Below are 21,974 nucleotides of genomic sequence, written 5' to 3'. Positions count from 1 at the left end.
TTCATAGCTCTGACATTTATTCTCTTCATCTGTTATCCTGTTTTGATTCTTTATAAGGTTGGTCCACACTGACAAGTAGTGTAGTGTTTGTAGTGTTCATTTGAAATTAATCCAGATCAGATTCATGCGCATACAGAGACAGAAGCATCTTTTCTATCAACAATTCTTCATGTCAGAGCTTCATGAGCTGCATGGTTGTCTGGTTCATTTCTACAAGTATCAGTTCTTGTGTGACTGGATGTGTCGCAGAGTCATCCCAGAAGTAAGGATGAGTGATTGCATGTTGTGTTTCTGCGATATCTACCACTGATTACAATAGACGATTACGTGACACTGACTATGGCTTTTTGCAGCACCTGTACACTAATTCAGTTCATCTCTAAGCACCACAGTCAGTCTTATTTGAATCATTTGTAAACAGTGGAGGAATGTTAATTGAATAATTTATATAGTTCATATTGAAACAGAATACAAATTAAAGAGTTCAAGATGAAATGAAAAGATCACTAATACAAAAAATGAAGTGAAGCAAATAAGTGATTTATTTCCCTGAAACGCTGCCACATAAATTAGATGTCAGAGACTCGTCCGTGTTCTACAATCACTGCAGAACTTTTGGTATTCCTGTTATCGGTTCGTTGAGGAATCGGGAATGATGTCATCACATTCTTGCCAAAGTGCTTTCAAGCTGTTTCCATAACAGCTCAGTACATTTGAGATCTGGTGACTATGCCGGCTGTTCCATTATAGACAGAATACCAGCTGATGGTTTGTTCTCTTAATGGCTCTTGCATAGTTTGGAGCTGCGCTTTGGGTTGTGGTCCTGTTGTGGGAGGAAATTGACTTCAGTCAGGCGGTTATGCACAAGGTAAGGCGTGCCACTGCAAACCAGAATAACAGCCCTCACGTTCAAGACCTTTCATGCTTTACCACCACCAATGCACCTCGAAGCAATCGTGTTTCTTCCACCGTGCTGTGAGTGGTCAAGCACAGGATCAAGCTGTATCTTTTCATTTTGTTCAGTTTGACAAATGCTCTTCCTTCTGAGTCGTACACTTCAAAATGAGATTTCCCTGTATATAAAACTTTGCCCAGTCATCCTGCTTTGAGTGTGTGCTGCTTTGCTTACCTGTGTCTGTTTCTCATAGCGGCCAGTTTGAGATGCAACACTCATTTGCAGCTTCATGTTTTGGGGGAGGGGAAGTTTAATTTCTGCAGAAACAAGAATACATCGAGGGTCAGAAGACAGTTCTCTCTGGACCATTCTGAGAACGTAATCAAACACAGACACTCAGCTAGCTAAATGTATCGGCTCCTTAATCAGCACAACAGTCTTCAGCCGCACTAACATAATTGGAAAAGGGCATCGCTAATGATCAATCAGCCTTTTAACACAGAAAACTTGCATTAGGAGGCACAGTGTGCCAGTGCAAACCTCCAGTAATATTTTCTTATAATGCAGCGCACTCAGTAAGCCAGTGTAGACGTTACATTAAAAATCATTCACCATTTAATTACAACCAAATGCATTTTTTCCAAAACAATTATATTTCTAGGTGACCCCCAAAGTTAGATAACTCCAGTTTCACTGTTCAGCAGTAAAGCTAATAATCATGATGATAAGACCAAACTTTCAACACAGCTCAGGTCCTGCCGCCTACATAAACACTCTGCAGTGGTTGGATGTACAAGCAATGGACAGGAGGAGTATAGAGCACAGGCTTTTTTGGGTGGACTGAGAGGAATCATCTGCTTCTGAATCCAAGTCAGATTAGAGGGATAGTGATGGTTTTCAGGACGAAGGATGCACGGCCCGTGTCTAACCTGGGCCAGGATCTTGATGTGGTGGAGGAGTGCCACCAGTACATCCACGCTGACAACAGGCTGAAATGGAAGCTTGGCATACAAGAAGGGGAGTTAGCCGGCTCATTTTCTTTTTCCTAAAGAAGCTGAGATCCTTCAGTGTTTGCAACGGAATGATGGGGATTCACTGGTGTCCCCTACTGTGGTGTGCTGGGGAGCAGCATCAGAGCTGGTGACACCAACAGGCTGAATAAACCGATCAGTAAGGCCTGCACTGTGACTGGCTGCAAGGTGGACACATTTGAACCTGTGGAGAAGAGGTCACTGCACAAACCGTTAGCCTTCATGGATGAGCATGACTGCAGCAGCAGAGCACGCTCGATAAAGGACAGATGCAAGAAATACTTCTCAACACACTGTCTAGGACAGCGTTTCCCAACCTTTTGGAGCCACAGCACAAATTTCACATTAGAAAAATCACACAGCACACGACCAATGTCACAAAAGCATATCGATCATTTTCCCCGCTCACCAGGGATAATAGAATTGGCTCGGTTTGTCCCCAGTATACCTTTTTTGCCTTCTTCTGACCACTACTCATGCTGGGCCGTCGTCTGGGTCAGAACTTTCTCCAGGACACCCAGGTCAGACTGACTACTTTCTCTTTTCAAATATTTATCTATTGCTATTACCCTGCGGTCATAATAGTCATGCTGTAATTTCTTCTTCGTCTTTTGTTTTACTGGCACTTGGGAACCCATTTAATTGGAGCAGGTAGTTGTACTGCCCTCTAGTGGAAGAGAATGCAATTGTTCTGCCCGTTACTCACGCCGATCGCTTAGAGGAGCAGTCTCCAACCTTTTTTGCACTACCGACCGGTTTATGTCCGATAATATTTTCGCGGACCGGCCTTTAAGGTGTTGCAGATAAATACAACAAAATAAAACCAGTACCGGTACCAAAAAACAGAAGATTTATTCATAACACACGGGAAAAGACCCAGGGAAACAGAGTTAACGTTAAAAACGATTAAAAACCCTGAAAACCATGAATTTCACACCTGAGCCGCAACTCTCGCGGCCTCATAGCACACCTGTGTGCCGCGGCACAGTGGTTGGAAACACTGATCTAGTAGATACTACTCTGTGCTTTTACAGCACGTGTCATCTGATGTTTCACTACGTTCAATAAAACACTCGAAATTTGATTTTGGTTTACTGATTTTTAAACATTTGACATATTCCAATATTTTACAGTTCATTATTACATGTGATTATTTTTAATGATAAAATAATAATCATAACAAAATAATTTTATTATGATTACTTTTAAACTAGTAAAACCTGAGGCCGATTCAAACAGGTACTGAGAATTCTACATATTTAATAAAAATCTTATACTGTTATCCATCTTTCTAGCAAGCTATAGCTTATGGGCATCAACTGGTGCGCTGCCAAAGCACTCAACTAAGGCTCTATCATTTTTATTCCGGGAGTGCCAGTGCATATAACTCAATAGACCCCTGACAATAATTATTTGGATCATGTGGTCTAGTGAACCAAGGAAAGCTCATCCCAGGCAGAATGTTATGAACTGAAAGATTCAGGAAGAATACGTCTACCTTTAAACTGCTAATAAATATTAGATTAATAAGTACACACCGTATATTTTATTTTTACAGCACAAGAGATGTCAGCACACAAATACACACTTACACATGCACAGCACACAAAAATTAACCTCGCATATACTTAAAACGAGCCACTCGGATCAACATCAGTTATAACCTATGATTATAAAGTACTCCATCACAACAGTGCATGTGTAATTTTCTCTATTGCGATTGCTCTTATATCAGGAAATGCAGAGTAAGGCTGTGGTATAATTATGATTTATGTCAACAATGAGGCTGTGTTTTCAACATTTGATTGCTTGTTCACTGAAGTGCTGGGACCTAAATTCTCCTTCTCCAGAATAAACAAACAGCCTTCTCACCACTCGTCTCTCTCGCTCTGTCTCATCCTTTCCCAGTAGCTGTTTCACGGCTCTCGTCTCGTGCTTCCTAGTTTTTTCCCACTGAGCTGATTTATTCTCATTGATTGATTATATGGTCAAAGGCATTTCTGCTGTCTCTTGTGTCTCAGGTGATGATACTTATAGTCCAAGTCAAAAGACTGTCTTGTGACGTAATGTTATGCTTTGCAACACTGAACTCAAGTTCATTGCCTTGTTTTTGAAGACACACCACACACAGAGAAAATAAAAGTCAAATATTTCAGTGCATTTAGGGTCATTTTGAAAGAGTCTCCAGTATTTTTCCACTGCTGTCTTTGAGTGTTTGACTTATATAAGTCTCAATATGCAGGATCGAGACGGAAATAACTAAAAACAAAATGATTTGTACATTTTTTTAAAGAGTAAATAAGCCTATGTATTGTTTACTGAGTACATATTTAGCTTCATTGGCTTTCACAGAAGCTTAATCACAGAAAGGATGTTTCCCAGATATCAGGAAGGGTCCCGCAGTGGTTCAGCTGTAATTATAAAACCACTGCTCATCATTCATATCGTGATAGAGTTGCTTTTAATGTGAGGACCTTCAGGCCGACCCTTTGCCTCTGTAAAGATTAAAAATGATATACAGGCCATTTCTATAAAGTGAGTGTTCTGGAGGAATGGAGTTAGACCGGATGATTCAGAGACAATGTAGGTGTGTGTTGTCCCTGAATTGTCAGTCAGCTTTATTTTAGTGGTTGTGTGTATTTATCACCACCCTTAAGTGCTCTCAAAGGGTGCCATAACTGCTATAACTCTGACTAATGGAAAACAAAGATGGGGCCAAGTCAGGTAGGACGCCGTGTCTCTCTGTCTGGTACGTCATCTTTCATCTCGACTTGGACGCTCACGATTACACGATTCTGTAATGATGATAATAATAACATTTATTGAAAGGATGTAGTGACATAGCGCTAAATACATCCTACCGGCTCACAGCCTACACCGCCATATCTGCTGTTTACAGAAAAGACACAAGGTTGTGCGTATGTGAGTGTGCATTGATTTCAGTGTCTCTAAAATGCCTTAAATTGTCTATTACAGTTTAAAGATTTGTATAAGAGTCAGAGACGGGGTGGGAAATGCAAAGTTGTTACATTGACTGAGAAACAGTGAAAATGAGCAAAGTAGTGAGAATGCATTGATGTGCAAATAAACACTGTACATTTCCGCAGCCTTCACTGCAGAGCAGATAAACTTGTTTGACCTTTGAGCGTGCTCGGGGAAGGGAAAGTAGATATAAAGACAGAAAGTAGAGAAAAGAGCTTCACGAGGGCTAATCAATCAAGCGCAGGGCGCGGCTGTCCAGATATGCTTTTCAAATTCCCATCTCGCTCTGCTCATCTGAGCTCTTACACCAGAACAGGCATGGTGGTACTATATGTGTCAGGCAGTGATGCTATCTGATTGCATTTCTCACACTCTTGTCTCACAAGAACGCTCGCAGTATGAAACTTTTCTTTTTTTTGATGGTTCATAGATGGACAGCATGACTCTTCCTTTCCTCTTAGTTCCACATGTGCATAAAAATACACTTCAGCTTGCAGGAAGCACATAAATGTGTGAATGCGTCGCCTGTTACTCACTGTAGCTACAAACACTTGAATATACAGTTAGGCGTAGGGAGTGACCTTTTACTCCACGCGCTCGTGAAACGATTGCCATTTTTAGTCCAAGGTTTGAATTGTGGATATCTGTGTTATTCAGACATGCTGTCTTTAACCCAAGGCTGCTGTAAATGATCTTTTTCTTTCAGCTAGAATAAAGTGATTTCACACATTTCTTTTAGCTCATTAGTTTCTTTAGTTTTAGTGTGGATTTCTTTGTTTGTTTTGTGCAAAAATAACTGCACTATGAACACCTGTCAGATGGCCCATGGCTGCCTGATGGCGGTGTGTGAGGTTTGTGATGGTTGTCACAAACTAAAACTCCTTGGCAGGTAAATAAATCAGCTGTCCCTCTCTAATGGCAGTGTTAATGGTGTTAGTGTTTGCCGAAGAGCTTTGATGGTCGTCCTGGGATTACCCATTTGTGTGAATGGCCATTGTGCAGCCAGTACGTCTTTGTGTACACCTGCCTGCTCCTGCTTTGCACACAATCAGCAGTGGATGCTGAAAATCCCAACACAACAGGTGAGCAACCATCACAAAAGCACAGCACAGTTTACACAGATCAGCTGCAACTTTAAACCATCTGCCTACTGTTATCTACATCTTTCCATCGTGCATTCTTTTACCATCTGTTAGCCCAGTCAACGATGCACTCGCACCTCGACATCCACAGCTTTTAAAAAAAGAAAACCAGATGCATAAGCCACATCCTTCCATTAGTCCATGCAGCACTTCTGACACTCTGTAGCCAGTTTAGGTGCTTTGAACATGGAATCTGCACTCTGACTAGTGCTGAATATTCCCACACAAAGCAAGCAGCAGCACATTGTGTGTCCTCTGACACGTTTTCAGCAGTTTGTGCTGCAGTTTGTGGAACCACACAGGCCAACCTTCACTCCTGTGCACATCTGGGAATGTTTGGCACCCATGACACTGTTACCAGTTCATCAACTGTCCTTCCATGGATAACTTGTGATCGGCACTTTAAGAGCCTTTAAAACTTTCTCAGATTCTTTCTGGGTTTTTTGTCCAACATGAAAACTTATCAACTGTTCAGTAAATATGGAAAGAACTTACTCAACCACTTGTCAGATGTAGCATTTGTCTCAACACACTTCCAGAGTGACTCAGTATATATACTGACTATTTTCCTTTGGTCTAGCTCAGTTAAAGAAGTCTTGTTGAAGACCATGACAACTCTGCAGCCACTCCTGCTCATACACGTGTGGACTGTCACAGGCTGTAGGCAGGTAAACAACCAGGAACAAAAACAGTCGTACACAATAGATGTTATAATTACAGTAGATATGCAAAGAGATACTTTTTTGTTCTATTCAGGAGTTTTGCTTGTTTGACACACTCACCAAAAGCACGAGTGCAAAGACACGTTGTTCTGGAATTCTGAGTGATGTAATTGTGCTTCTGAATGGGATAATGGGATGATGCTAACATTAAAAATAATCGCTCTATTTACGTTATTTTTTGTTAGCATTTTCAAAGAAAGGATGCAGAAGCCTTTATCACATTTTAAAGGGTCTGAAGTGTCTTTATAGTTACAGTGTTTCTACATTGTCCATGTAGAAAAAGGTTTTATTTGTTTGCTGTTTTTCTCCTCTGCTAAGCTCTGGATGTATTGCCCGAGAGTGCTTTCTGAGGTTTATTTATGCCTCCAGGTAATGTATTTTGACAAAATCTTCTCTCCTACCAGCAGGGCAGTAACAAACTCAGCCAGACATCCAGAGCTGGAGCTCTGACCCTGGATGTCTGCTGGGTGAGTCATCTTGTTGTTTTCTGCCTTTTTAGTCTTGAGTGAAACTTCCACCATGGACAGAAATCCTTGTTTCACATGCTAAAGAATCCCATCTAAGAATTTTGGGCTGACTTTTAACCTTCCAAAGATCTGAGCATGGCTGGAAAACTGAACAAGTCCACAAATTCCTGTGCTACAAGTTAAAATAATAGGAGAAAGGAAAGGAACTATGATTAATCACTTAACATGCATTCAGTGCTTACAAAAGCTTCCTCAAGGGAGAAGCAGATGATTCACAGTTCAGCCTTGTGATCTGTCTCTAGCCCTGAGGGCTTTGAATATAACTTCCTTTCCTGCTCTTTTATCAGACATTTTCTCCTCTGGCCTTTTGTTATAGAGGACAGTGGATTGGCTGTCCCAACACTGACCCTCATTTCTCTTTTCTGTTCAGTTGCAGGCTCCAGCGTCTAATTGACCCAGTATCTCTTTTTTGTGTCTTCTTCCATTCAAAATAGATACACATGCACACACAGAGTTTCGATGCTCCCACGCACACAGTTAGAAACACGTGCACACCGTCTACACACCACTTGGTAGTAGATGCCAACTGGTGTGAAGGTCACTACAGCTGCTAGTAGCAAATGAGCAAAATCACTTTGTCCCTCTGCTTCGCCAATCAAAGCCCCCTCCAACTGTGGCGGGAACCCTTTAATTACAGTCCCCACTTCAACAATGTGAGCATGTTAATGATGTTCCACATTCTGTGCTCGCTGGCACACCCTCTAATTATGTCCCCACCCTTCAATAACACGGTTATCAGTGGAGCGAGTGCCAGAGGTTTCCCCGTGACACGCCGCACACCCCCGCAAGCTCTAAGGGCAGAGTTATGGTCTGTCAGAACAGGCACTTAAGATGTACTCTCCAACCACCCTGGAAGTAAGCCGTTCTGACTGGGCATAGCACGAGGCAGGGTAAAAATCAGGGCAGAGTGGGGATAATGGAGGATAACGGTGCACCTTGGCAGGCTGCTTCTTCACGCACACACTGATGTGTCATTGGGTTGTCCATATGAAAAAGGGTTAAGATACGTAACTGTCTTCTCACCTCTGCAGTCACAACACAAAGTGAGTGTGAATGTCAGATTGGAAACGTCACAGAGGGTGAACAAAGATAAGCTGCCTGTCTAATGCTGGAAAGCTGCAGGGAGATGAATATTCTGATGCTGTCTGACCATCGGACATGCAGTTTGGATATAGCATAAATCGTTCGTAATGGGCAGCTCCTCCGGTGACCACGGCCTTGGCAGCGGATGAACACTCAAGTAGCCTACCCCACTGTCCCCCACACTCAAAAAAATGAAATTGGGTGGTTGTTACATGCACAAGATCCAAACTTGTAATATGAACTAAATAATTCCATGTTTCTATGGTGAATGTAATTGAATCATGTAGCATCTGCATGAAATTCAGCAACTTAATTTGTTCTTGTTGAGATGACATCATACAATCTAGTAAGAGTGGTTAGTTGCCTGGATCCAGCCACTCTTACTAGATTGTATGATGTCATCTCAACAAGAACAAATTACGTTGCTGAATTTCATGCAGATGCTACATGATTTAATTACGTTCACCATAGAAACATGGAATTATTTAGTTCAAATTACAAGTTTGGATCTTGTGCATGTAACAACCACCCAATTTCATTTTTTTGAGTCAGCTCACGAAATCCACAAGATCACATTAGATGTCAAACCACAGGAAAATCAGTGGGGTTACAAGAGGCAGACAACCACACCACGTGTATGCTGTTACTATTTCGTGTGGTTTAACTTGTCAAGGAGAACAACATAAAGCATCATCAAGCATAGCTTTCCTACTTTTGTTAAGTCTGTATCGACAGATTAATGCCATGGTGGTTTGTGCTGTTGCCTCAGAGCAAGAAGATCCTGGGTTCAAATCCACAATGAGCCGAAGTTTGCAGTGGGTTCTCTCTGCGTACTCTGGTTTCCTCCACAGTTAAAAGTCATGCAGTTGTAAGGGTAGCTGGTTATTCTAAATTACCCAAAGGTGTTGAAGTGCAAATGGTTGTTTGTCTCTGTATGATAGCGACCTGTCCAGTCTGTACCCTGCCCCTGTTACCCTATCACTTCTGCAGCCCAGGTAAAGATAAGAGGATTGGAAGTTGCTGTAAATCCGTTGAATCTTATTTTTGTTGAACATTATGTAATATGAATACAACATGTACTACAGACATAGGTTACATTTCATCCATTCAACAAGACTATCATTGGTGTAACAAACAAATATTTTACTAGTTCATGTAACAAGACTGACTTTTGATGTGCCAAAGTGTTTAAACAATATAAGATGAATTTAAATAAATCTAATTAGACTAACGTGGTACAAACATGTTGGTTGAACAAAAGTCAAATTAATTGAATGTTACTGTTAATATTATGTTAAACCTACACACATATATCGTGTTGACACAACACAACTAAGATGGATTAATATAACATGATTTGTTTAGATGGAATATAAGTGGCAAGATAAAATTACGTTCATCCAATGACTTATTTTTTTGAGTGACCCGAAATTTAGCTTGTGCTGTCCTCATTACTCTTCTGTCCTGTACCTCCAGGAAGACAGATGGATTACTCTAACTCCAGTCGCCGTAGTGCAGCTGAGGCTGGATGCAGTACTGGACATAACTTTTACCCAGCGCTGCAGGAAATGCAATATGCATGCTGATACTACTGCAATGTTTGCGTTAAGAGGAATTTACGGTCGAGCAGAGGTCGCACGTCCGCTGCACTCCTGGGATGAGCTCTGATTGTTGCTGCACTAGCTGCGAAGTTCTAACATACAAAGAGCTGAAGTGAAACCAAGTGTTAAAAACACTAAAAGTGTCCACTGCATTCTTTATTTTCTTATCTTTGAAGTTACTCCACAGGTACTCCAGTACTCCACAGGTACTCCAGTACTCCACAGGTACTCCAGTACCTGCTTCCAGTCAGGATCTTGGAGGACTGCACAGGACCTAAATTCCACTTTATGCTCACAGGACCTGAAAAGCTTTTTTCTTACATACAATCAAACAATGAATATATTTATTGAAAGTATAACAGACCCAGTAATAACATTTGTATAACCTAGAATAATATTATAATATTTTATCTGATCCCTTTCATATAAGAGAGGAGAAAACAAGAGAGGTTTGCTGAGTGAAGTCTGAAACTCGAATCCTGTCACAGGTAAAAAAATGGACATCACTTTTGAAATGGGTATCTAGTTAAAAATGAATAAAACAAGAATTTTAAACCACTGGAAGCATATCAGAGAGTAAGTGTGTCCCTAAATACCTGGGCTCTGTCAGTATTGCCGGGTTCCTTCCTCTGCTCACTAATTCAAGTTGTGAACCCGACCTCTCCTCTCTGTTTTCCAGCTGACTTTCTCCCTCCTTTGTTTTCATGGTCTCTTGCTGTTCTTCTCTGGGGGTGTCTGTATTGTGACAGGTTGTGCAGTCTCCTGTGCTGCCAGACAGCACAGGAGACTGAGTGGTGCTTGACCCCAGTTCAACCTCTGCTACTGTCCTGCATGCTATTCATTTATCTCCAGCCAGGCAGCGCAAAGCCTTTTCTCGTTCGATTAGAGCGCACTGATTTTGAAATCAAACGACATCATAGCATCTTGGTGTGCACGAGCGAGCGCGCTAACAGACCTGTGCCTCTCGTACGCACGCACACATGAAAAGCAATACTGCCCTCGAACACAAAAGCTCCTCCACAGTGCTGTAAAGTGAGCTACATGACTGACCAGGATCAATTTGACATATTGACTGTAATTATTCCAGTGAAGTCTGAGATTTAACCTCAAGTGTAATAACGTCAGCTACTCAGAGGCTCCAGAATAGCACAAGAGTAAACAACGCAGGCTATATTTGGAAGCTTTGAGAGGGCTGGAGAGATAAACTGCATGTACTAGCAACTCTTATTACATGTAAACCTGACTGTATAATTGTTTTCTCTAAAACTCCACCAACATGTAAATAAGGAGACACACTGATAATTAGATAGCACCTTTTCCCACCACCTGCAGATTAAAACAGAATCAAGGAGAGCGTTGTTCTTTCTTCAGATGTAATGACTTTCTCAAAAAACAAACAAACAATAAAAGAATATGTAGCATTGTGCCTGTGGCAAATATTTCAGAACATTTTGTTCTTATTTCTAGAATAACCTGGACACATCTCTAATACTGTGTCCACAAGGTTCAGCTGAAGAAAATGCAAAAGACTGGAATTTCTTATCTTTCCATATGGATCGGCAGATTACTGAAGATTCCCACCCTCAGTGTTCAAGGAGCTCTTCTTTAGTACGTGCGAGTCTATCAAGATTCATTTCTAGATGTGTTAACCAAATTTAAAAGCCTCGGGCACCATTTGTTAGTCTCAATTTATAAACCTTACAAAGTGAACCGCTGGTATAAATCAAGTGAGTCACACTTGACAATGTACCCATTGACCTGTGTGTACTAACAGACATTTACAAGTGGCAGCTATCTCACTGTGCACTGACCTCACATCTGCAACGTGTCATTTAATCACAAATAGAGCTGACGAGCTGGATGCTGGCCAGCTGATGTAACTCTGTATGAGTGGCCATAATGAGAAAGGGACATGCAGTCAAGCGCTGATACTCTGCTGTCACAGAAACGGGGGAGAGGTTTCTCAGGAAGTGACATTTTTATCCATAATGACAAGGGCTGGCAGATGTACAGTATCCATCTGAGTGGCCATAATGAGCAAAGGCAGACGAGTGATCAGGCGCTCGTGGTGCACTACGATGGAATACAAACGAGAGGCAGGGCGCAAGTTTTTCTTTCAAGTATCGATCACAGTCCTGATGTATAGCAACTGTCGGAACACGCATTATCACGCGCTGATACTGTACGCCGTTCGTTTTAGAGTGAAAGCTCATACTTGGATGGCCTCTGCTCCTATAACGTTCCAAGCAGAGGACCTCTAAAAGATTCAGGCAGTAAGTGAATATTAAACTTCTTTGACGACATCCACATAAGCTTAATTATGGAGACTGCTGGTGTTAGACAGCTAACTTATTCCAGCAATTGTTTCAGAGAGAATTTCATTACACAGCAGCACTTAAACCTTTACAGTCAGCCTTTTAAATATGATTTCTATTGTTTCACTGCTAAATTCAGCCAGGGCTGTAGCCAAGGTTCTAAAAAATACCCAGAATATTCCCCAAGCAACATTCTGCAGGGCAAAAACAACCAAACCAAGCAAAGAAATCACTTAATGAGGCTTCTGCTTGAAAAGCTTCAGTAATACTGAGTCTGTAAGTCTCTCCAAATAGTGAAAGCTTATCAAACAATAGATGACATCAGCAAAATAGCTGGTCGCAAGTACACATATCTATTTGGACAACTAAATGAGGTGTGAGGACGTAGTTTGGGATCATATTCCCATGTGACTTATATGTAACTGTGGTCATCACATTTACTCTTAAATTGACCGAGATCAGAACTTCATATTTACCTACAGACACAAATCCAGCTCCAAACAAACACGACCACATTTCTTTATGAATCCTGCTAGAAGTCATTTCTAGGAATGAATGATAATCTGTTCGCATGCAAACTCTTTCATTTTTAGAGGATATCAAATTAACTTTAAAAAAATTATATTTTGCCTTCTGTAGCAAATTGGTTTGACAGAAATGTGCATGCCATCAATCATAACGCTTCCAAGGTCAGTGTAACGAGGAGTGGTGCTTTTGGCCCAACATTAAACATCTACACAGTCCAAACTGTAACAACTGTTGGATGAAGCCCTGAACTTTGGACAAAGTGCTAATGCCCGCCTGCCGTGATATAAGACATAATACTGTATTTGTGTTGTGTGATAGGAGCTAATGGCAGCTGTTAACGTCTCCCCGTACTCTCTTCAAAAACACAATGAGATTATGGCTGTGCGTCAGATACTAGTAAATCTTCTTCACGGTGGATTACAGAGGTCGGGATATATGGTCTAAAGCAGCATGATCCAACTGAATGGCATCGATTAGCATGGGCAGCATCCAAACTGTGTCGTACTCTTTGATAAGCCGTCTTTAGGGTGTTTGACACCAGTATAGCAGTAAACTAGTAGCTTGTTATTTCACACGACACTTTGGGCATCTGGATCCGCAGAAGCAGAGCGGCTTTTTACAGCATGAGCCACTTTGCTCTGCGAGTCGGGGTTACATGGCTGTGTTGATTAAAACTGGCTTTTGCAGCTGTGTCCTTGTGTCAGCATCACTGAAAACTGCCATACCATCGGCTCGGGAAGTGCGGCTGGATGTCTCTATTAGATGCTGTTTGTGAATGTACAGCTTTATTATTCTGATTTAATATAACAATGCCCCAATATCCATTCTGCTTCCTCTCCTTTCACTTTTTATTTATATCACTGAGTTGTGCCTGCCTCCTTTCCTCATTTTCTTTTCTTTCACTCTCTGTACTGACTCGCATCCATGCAGGACCTGCAGCACAATAGATATTAAATCAGATTTATTGTCGAGCAATAAAATAGTGTCTGACCCATGGAAATGTTGCTGAATGTTTAACCCTCCCCCTTCCTTCCCCTTCTATCTGAAACTGAAGGCTTACTTCAGTCTTAACGCAGCATGACCATGTGGCTGTTCTTCACTCTTTACATTTTCAAATGGATGCATGTTTTTTAACAGTATTTAAGGGAGTTAAATAGGTGTTCTAAAACAGACTGTAAGTACTTTATTTCTATTCATAAAGCACTTTTCGGAACAAAGTGTTGAACAATGATAAGATGATTATCTATAATCTCAATCATGCCTCTGAAGGGTGTGTTCGAGCGGTAACCAGGGTCGGTTACTCAAGAACAACAGAAAAACAGGTTACTTGTTACTTTTCTTCAAAGTAATGCAGCGTGTGTGATTACTCACCAGAGTAGGTAATGTGTTACATGAATAGTTACATTCTTTCTTGTTACTCCATAAAATGATCTGAAATCACCAGGTAACTATAAAAACCTTCTACACCACCTACAATCATACATGGACACACATATGATGTCTCTTATTTTATTTAATGATTTATTTTTGTTAGGAACACAAAACTGACGACACAATGCAAAGAGGAAACCAACAAGACTTCGCAGTGTCCTTAAAGGGGGGCGTTCTGGCTGCTGGGTTGAGGTCAGCGACCTGTTAGCATGCTGTCTGTGCAGTATAAGGTGGTTGTTTGTGTCCTGGGTGCAGTTTCCACTTTACCATCGCACTCTTGTCCTTTTGCACAATAAAACTAAGAGTAAGATCTCCAAAAGTTGAGTCTGTTCATCTGGACGTAGCGTTTTGTGGGAGAAACGTTTCGTCACTCATCCAAGTGACTTCTTCAGTCTCAGCTGACTGCAGGTTTCCCCAAACCTTATAAACAGTACATTTGCATAATGACTGAAACCAGCCCACTGAAGGAACAATGGGCTGTGAGGTCAGTTCCTTAATCATAATTATGCAAATTCCCATGACCATTGATCAACAATCACTAACCAAAACCCACTGATCAAAGAACACTGATCAAAGAGTAAAGTCCATATCTCGACTCCTGAGAAGCTGCATCACTGTACTGCACTACCATTTTGCTCCTCACACTTGAACTCAAATCAGCTGATTGTAGCGAAGCGTGCAGGAAAAAAATAAAGCATGTTTGTTTTTTTCTTTCTCTTTGTCCGGTGCATTGATAGCTGAAGACCCGCTGTAATGCAGTTAACATAATTTAGTAATGCAATTACTACATTTAGTGCAGAAAAACATAATGTAATTACAGTAACACTTCCCCTTATTACATGCTACACCCAACCCAGCCCACAGAGAGAGGAGCGTAAGAAGAAGAGGCATCACTAATCCATATAGAGAATGACCTTCTGAACCAATTCCCATCACTGATACCACAGGCACCATATCAACCCTGTCGAGTATCTTTAGCATGTGGCTGGATGGGAGATTTGCATTATAAATCTGCAGCAACGAGGGATGAAGAAATGAAGCAGTTATGAACTCAAACGTGTATCCAAGCTAGCAAATATGATGTTCAGGTCCATATTCTTAGTTTTTTTCATGAGTATATTGCAGACCTTGTATGGTGGGTCCAAGTTTAAGCTTAGATATAGGTCTCTCGCTCATGTTCCAAGGTAGGCTTGGTTAGCATTGTCAGCTGGCTTGGGGACCTTTACTAGAAGCACTACCCAGCAGCTGATATTAGGAAATACTCGCAGGCACTAGAAAAGGTTGGAGTAAATAATAATGCAGAGGCTGTGATCATGGCAGAAAGAACAACATCAGAAAGAAGGAGCACCAGAACATCCAAAAATACTGAAGGAAAAAGTGTTAATAATAGCATTAGGTGCTATAACCCCCGAACTGGAAGAGTGGCTCCGGCAGATTGCAGGCACAGTATCAGAGGTCTCTGACCAGAGCTGTGCAGTCCTGTACGAACTACTGAGATGCTGTGCCGATACCTCCTTTGCTTTATGGTTAGCGTTCTCACCAGTGCCCACGCACTGACTTAGTTTAGGCAAGATGGCAGAAAGATGAGGACACGCAAAGATAAATCCACAGACACATAGAGACCTCAGCACAAATTCCCCATTTCCCTTAGAGTCACCTCAGGTCCATCACCTGAAATGATTGTGGCCTCTGAATGCATGGCAGGAGGAAGGTAACAACTGCAATCCTTCTGTTGGACAGCAAATTGCTGAAGATTAGGGGCATTAGAGTAGAGGAACTTTCCTCAGAGTTTAACAAGCTTCACTTCAGGTTTATATTATGATTGATTCTGTGCTCAGAGCTTTTTTATCAATCCATTAGAGCACAAGCTGCAGTATGGCAGCCATCCAGACACCGGCATTAACATCCCATCTCAGGGCCAGAGACACTGGGAAGGTCAGTGAGGTGGGAGCGGGCTGAGGAAACATTTACTGCTTTGGTACAATTATTTCAACGCAGCGCACTGCAGCATATCTAAAATATTCAATATTTAGTACTGTGTAAGTGGGCAGAGGACTGCTCTTATATTTATTGCTTTGTTTCTTTACTAAAAACTTGCAGACACATAACTGTACTTTAGTGTTATTTGAGTGTTAATACAGGCACAGTCAGATAAACATTTAAAGTTGAAGTCCAGAGGGAGATCGTCATGGTTATCAGGTACATTACACGGAGATAGAAGAAAGAAAAGAAGGATCATATAAAATCAATGGAATGATAGTCCAAGATTACAAAAAAGGACAAAATAATAATTTTCTACGCCGACCTCTGGAAAACAGACAAGATACGATTACGTAAACATTACCATCTTCAATTCATAGAGAAATATTTATACTTGTTGTGTGCGTATCAGGACAAAAGGGCAAAGTAATGCAACATATTATGCTGAACATGAATATTTAAATGGTTTTCCATTCATCATACTGCGTTGGTACAACTTATTCAGCGACAAATTGGAAGATGAGTGGGCGACACTCCATGGAAGCTTCCCCCCTCTCGTGTTGGAGTTCAATTTGCAGAACTGTGGCATTCATTAATGCTTAGCCGTATTTATTGGCATAGTCCTGCCATCAGCAGAAGGCAAATTCTGAAAAGTTCAGAGTTATCATTAAATCAAATACTTATGGATTATTCATTAAAAACGGAGAAAATGAAGGACACTTAAAACCTCGGAACCTTGTAGCAGCGAATACACGCTCTGTAAACATGTACCAGGCTCTGGTGGGAATACTAAAGGATACGGTCATGTCCTTTACGGTGGAGGAAAAATGCTGCCAACATGGTGACATAATCACACAGATTATTAAAATATTTTAACAACATAAATTGCAGTCTAATCATTTACAAACCCGTGTCTTCTTTTTTTTCTTGGATGTGGCAGTGCTGCTGTTTGATATATTCTGTGACGCCATCGTGGACATTATGGATGAAAAAGGGACTTTAAGCATTCTTTGAAATGATGAATTACTGGTTGCTATGGTGATTACCACCGCTGGGAGGGGCTGGGATGGTTAGTGGATCGACCACCTATTTTAGTCAACCTCCTCGAGCCTAAAAAGATTTTAAAAAGCATTTGTGAAACGCTGTGGTATCTAAAATTGTCACACCTGGAAGCCTACACTACAAAAGCTAGTCATCAGTGTGAGTGTAAAATGGTTAGTGTGAAAGAATAGAGTCAAACGAGGGGGCTTGTTTTTGTCTGTCTCTCGTGTTTACATGAACTTTTTGAAAGGAAAAGGAATAATAAATGATCTGTTTGATAACAAAGAAAAATCAGAAACAAAGTTACATTAAATTTCAATAAATCTTTGTGTTGTTACTTTGTTACAGGAAACTTTTGAGCTTCACAGTGGAGAGCATCAGGGACTGAGACGGGGGGCATTTCAGGACAGGAGAGTATGAACAGTCCACACAGACATCAGTTATCAAAACTGTGCGCTCAGTTAGCTTCAGACTTTGTGTGCTGACAGGAAAGAAATCTTTCTCTTGTTTTGCCAAAGACAGCAATGGTCATATAAAATAAAAAACCTGTAGGCTTTTTAACGTCATGTGATGTGCTTGTGATCAGTTGCCTTTCTTACCCAAGTCAGAATCAAAGTCATGCCACTGATCTTTCATGGTTAGTGTGGTCAAATGGAACAAATCACTTATACACTCGCAGTTGAAAGACAAAAACACAGCGAGGGAGAAACAAAGAGCAGTTCTTGTTGTCTTTGAGGATGAGATCAATGGCTGCAGATTAGTGACAATACCTGCCAGCTCTTCCTGATGACATCAGCACTGGGTGGACTGGCTTTGCTCTGCGCGTTTGCTTCCCTGTCTCCTTCACTCTTTGAGAAAAGGAGCCGAGAGTCAAAGTGGTTAAAGATGACTGTGGCCCTACATCATCAAAGCTCACACACTCATTCTGTGCTACAGCTACTGATGTGCACACTCACTGTAAAATAAATTAATTAATATCAAATAAATATTTAGAGACTAGTTAATATGGTGATTTTATACGTAGTTTATTTGTAACATTAGAGTCCAAGACAGACTGTACACATAAGACAATATTTCTCCTCTTTCTGCACACAGTGGCCGTGGTGTCGAGTCAAATGTGTATTTTTGTCACAGGAGTGAAAATTGTGATGTCAACAACAATGCATAGACCTGCTTGAGTCCCTGTGTAGCATATTTATCCATATTATTTTATGTCTTCTAAGGGTAGTGGAGACAGATATAGTTGGCTTATTGAGAATAATGTAGGCTTTTCTTCATCAGAGCTGAGTGTGGGCCCACAGCTGGGAAACAGCCTGGAATATGATTCCTCTGTTTTAGTGCACTTTTGTCAGGATCAAATGGGATTGCGTATACATTTGAGCTTCATAATGCATTTTTCTATATTCTCTTAAATCAGGTAAGGACTTCTTCACTGACATTTCATCAGAAGAATCAGATTCCACTACTGTGTAGGAAATGTTTTTAAATGACATTTTTGAAAGCACATTGTCCATTATTGTATGAATCCCAGAGTATTTGAATGTATTTTAACCATATTTTTTTAACCAGCAGCCAGCAGCAGTCCCACTTGGCAGGTCTTCTTTAAATGGTCACAGTTGTTAACTTGTGCTGGAGACAGAAGTCAAACAGTTTCGTAAAGAAGAGAAGATGAGCTTTACGGGGATATTTGGTGCATCGCAGTAGCACAAAGCACTGACGAGGTATTGCTGTCTGACAGAGAGAATCAGCTCTACCTGCAGTCTTCACAGTACTGGAACTCCTCGACCATTTAGTGCCAGACAGAAAATTCAAATCGTCCTGAAATATGGGAATGAGTTAATTTTACACCCAGAATTACAACATGGGTGATGAAGGGTTAAAAAGAGAAAAAGCTTCCTGGGCCATTCGGCTTCAGAGTTTTTACTCTTAATATAATCTCGTGCTTAAATTGCCTGTCTTAGCCATATCTGCTTTATAAAGCACAATGGGTAGCACTGTTATTTACTGCTGATAATGAAGCTAGACTGATGCAAGACCAGAAAGCTGATAATATTTAGTGTATAATGTGAAATGATGCAGGTACTGTCAGGTTTGCCGTGGCAGGCAGGACGTAGGACCCAAACGCAGGACTCGTACACGGGGAGTAAACTCAAAATGGCAGCGCTGATACTAATACAGAAAACAAAACAAGAAACTAGAAACATGAAACTCAAAACTGGGAACAGAGAACTCGGAAACACTGGGAGCACATGGGAAGGTTTGATAGTACTACGGACAACAAGCAGGGGAAGACTGAGACTAAAATACAGAGGCAGGATAACGAGAGGAGGGGGAACAGGTGGAAACACAGCTGGGACTAATCAGACATAAAGAGACAGGGGGAAGTAAAACTACATACACTGACGTAGGACAAGGACTATCAAAATAAAACAGGAAGTATGAGACATAAGCAGACTTGACACAGAGATGTGGAAACGTGACGGACTCAGAACCAAGCGCACAAAGCATGGAGACTAAATGAGGAGAACATGAAAACGAAACCTTCACTAGAGACACCAGGAACACAGGAGAGGCACAGAAACAGAACAGTGACTGGGAGACATGACTGACTGGGAGACATGACTGACTGGGAGACATGACTGACTGGGAGGACATAGGAGATGAACAAACACAGAGACTAAACACAGGCTGAGGTAACACTTAGATCACTGAGAACTAAAGAAACACAAAAACATGAACAAACAATAATCAAAGAATATCATTCCAGAAGCTCAAACACAAACACTTTTCTGTGTGTATATTTCTGTATTTGTAAATATGCATGTTTACATTTTCCTTTTTTTCGATTCAGTCCCTGTTATGTCAAACGACACACAAAAAAATACAGTTTTCGCTCAAAGTAATCCTTCAACTCTGCGTGAACCTGCTGGGTTTAATTTTTTTTTAGAAAACGGTGCCTCTCCTTGAGTTTGGATTGACGCAGGTTACAGTAAATTGCACCGCTGACAAGTTTTCCTAACACTTAAATGAAAAATAGATAATCACACATATCTGCTGTGTGTGTTCTTATTTGTGTGAAGTGATTCTGTACCCAAAATTGAGTTTTTTTTTTACTGAAGCATCACTAGTTTCAAAAGCGCATAAGAGAACATTAATTTGTGTTTATATGGAGTAACACTATTCTCAGCCTAGAATAAAGTGACACCTCCATGATGTGCAGTGTAATCCTAACGCCATTGCACGAGTTGGTTGCTGTTCTAGCTGTCTGTTAGTGCACCTAAGTCGGTCACTTTGCATCTGTTTGCCTTGTGTTTACAAAGCTGAAGCGAGTGGGACCTTCTGACACTACTTGACAAAGTATCCACAACATTTCAGCATATTGCAACGCTGCTTTTTAGCTCCATGGAAGCATGCGTACATATTCGAGCTCCGCTGAGGGATGGAGAGGGAAAGCTCTGCCTGTCAGCATTACAAAGACTGTCCCTATCTCTGCTTGACAGTAACAGTGGCCCGAGTGACTTTTGGACAAAACCACACAGAAACAAATGTAGAGAGAAGGAAGAAAGAGGACAAGAGTTAACAGCTGAGCATGAAACACAGAGAAGAACAACAAGAGGGAGCGAATCATTAAGCACAGCTGAAATGCAAAACTATGTACTATGTTTTTCCCACCGGTGCATACGGCTTTACAAACCTGATTCTAAAAGAGGCAGAGACACTGAATTCAATAAACCTACATTGTATTCACAATAGAACATGGTAAATGGCCTGTATTTATATAGCGCTTTTATGGTCCCTAAGGACCCCAAAGCGCTTTACATATCCAGTCATTCACCCATTCACACACTGGTGATGGCAAGCTACGTTGTAGCCACAGCCACCCTGGGGCGCACTGACAGAGGCGAGGCTGCCGGACACTGGCGCCACCGGGCCCTCTGACCACCACCAGTAGGCAACGGGTGAAGTGTCTTGCCCAAGGACACAACGACCGAGACTGTCCGAGCCGGGGCTCGAACCGGTAACCTTCCGATTACAAGGCGAACTCCCAACTCTTGAGCCACGATCGCCCCGCCCCGAAAAGATATGAAATGCTTAAACTGGGACATTTGAATGTTTCATGAAAACGATATTAGCTCATTTTTGATTTTGATGACAGCAACATGTTACAGAGCATTTGGGATGGGGGCAACAAAAGGCTGGAAAAGTGACACTAAAAGAAACGGGTGGAGGAGAACTCTGTGAAGTTGAGGCACACAACGATGTGTCCTGCTGGTAAAGTTTCCAGGCTGCCTTTCCTCATAACAGCCATCCCTCAAGATTTTCTCCATTTAAAGCAATGCATTACCAGGGATTGTAACATTTAGTCCTTTCACTGAATCATGAATGTTCTGTGATCGAACGATCAAACAGAGGAAGGTGAGAGGAGTAAACAGAAGTTTGGAACAAGTGAGTTTTATCAGAAAGCATTAAAGAACGAGGCTGTTTCACTTGATCCATAATCAGAAGGTGCAGGTCAGGTCTGGGTGTAGGGAGGAGTGTTTCCAGGCAGGGTATCAGCAGCCCCCTGTGACTTTTAATGAATAGAGGCCAACTAGAGAAGAAAGTTAAACAGATAATGGCAAATAAACCACAAGTAGAGACAAACATAGGCCTTAGTCCTTTACCTCAAATAGCCACAGCAGGGTAACCGCTCAAT

At 41.4% G+C, this 21,974-nt stretch overlaps 1 protein-coding gene and 1 long non-coding RNA gene across 3 annotated transcripts in view; one reads left to right on the top strand and one right to left on the bottom strand.

The window, feature by feature from the left end:
• cdh13 (cadherin 13, H-cadherin (heart)) overlaps window positions 1-21,974 on the top strand; it is a 356,939-nt gene that overhangs the window by 58,024 nt on the left and 276,941 nt on the right. The window lies entirely within an intron of this gene.
• LOC102077681 (uncharacterized) lies at window positions 563-2,647 on the bottom strand. Its single transcript, XR_269429.4, has 3 exons — window positions 2,375-2,647; window positions 1,130-1,212; window positions 563-823 (listed from the first exon to the last, which is right to left on the bottom strand). It is a non-coding gene; the product is annotated as an uncharacterized LOC102077681 (long non-coding RNA).

The sequence above is a fragment of the Oreochromis niloticus genome, linkage group LG7 (genome assembly GCF_001858045.2).
Source record: "Oreochromis niloticus isolate F11D_XX linkage group LG7, O_niloticus_UMD_NMBU, whole genome shotgun sequence".
In the NCBI taxonomy this organism is placed as follows: Eukaryota; Metazoa; Chordata; class Actinopteri; order Cichliformes; family Cichlidae; genus Oreochromis; species Oreochromis niloticus.
Note: the sequence above shows the minus strand (reverse complement) of the source record. Positions and strands in the feature narration are given on the sequence as shown.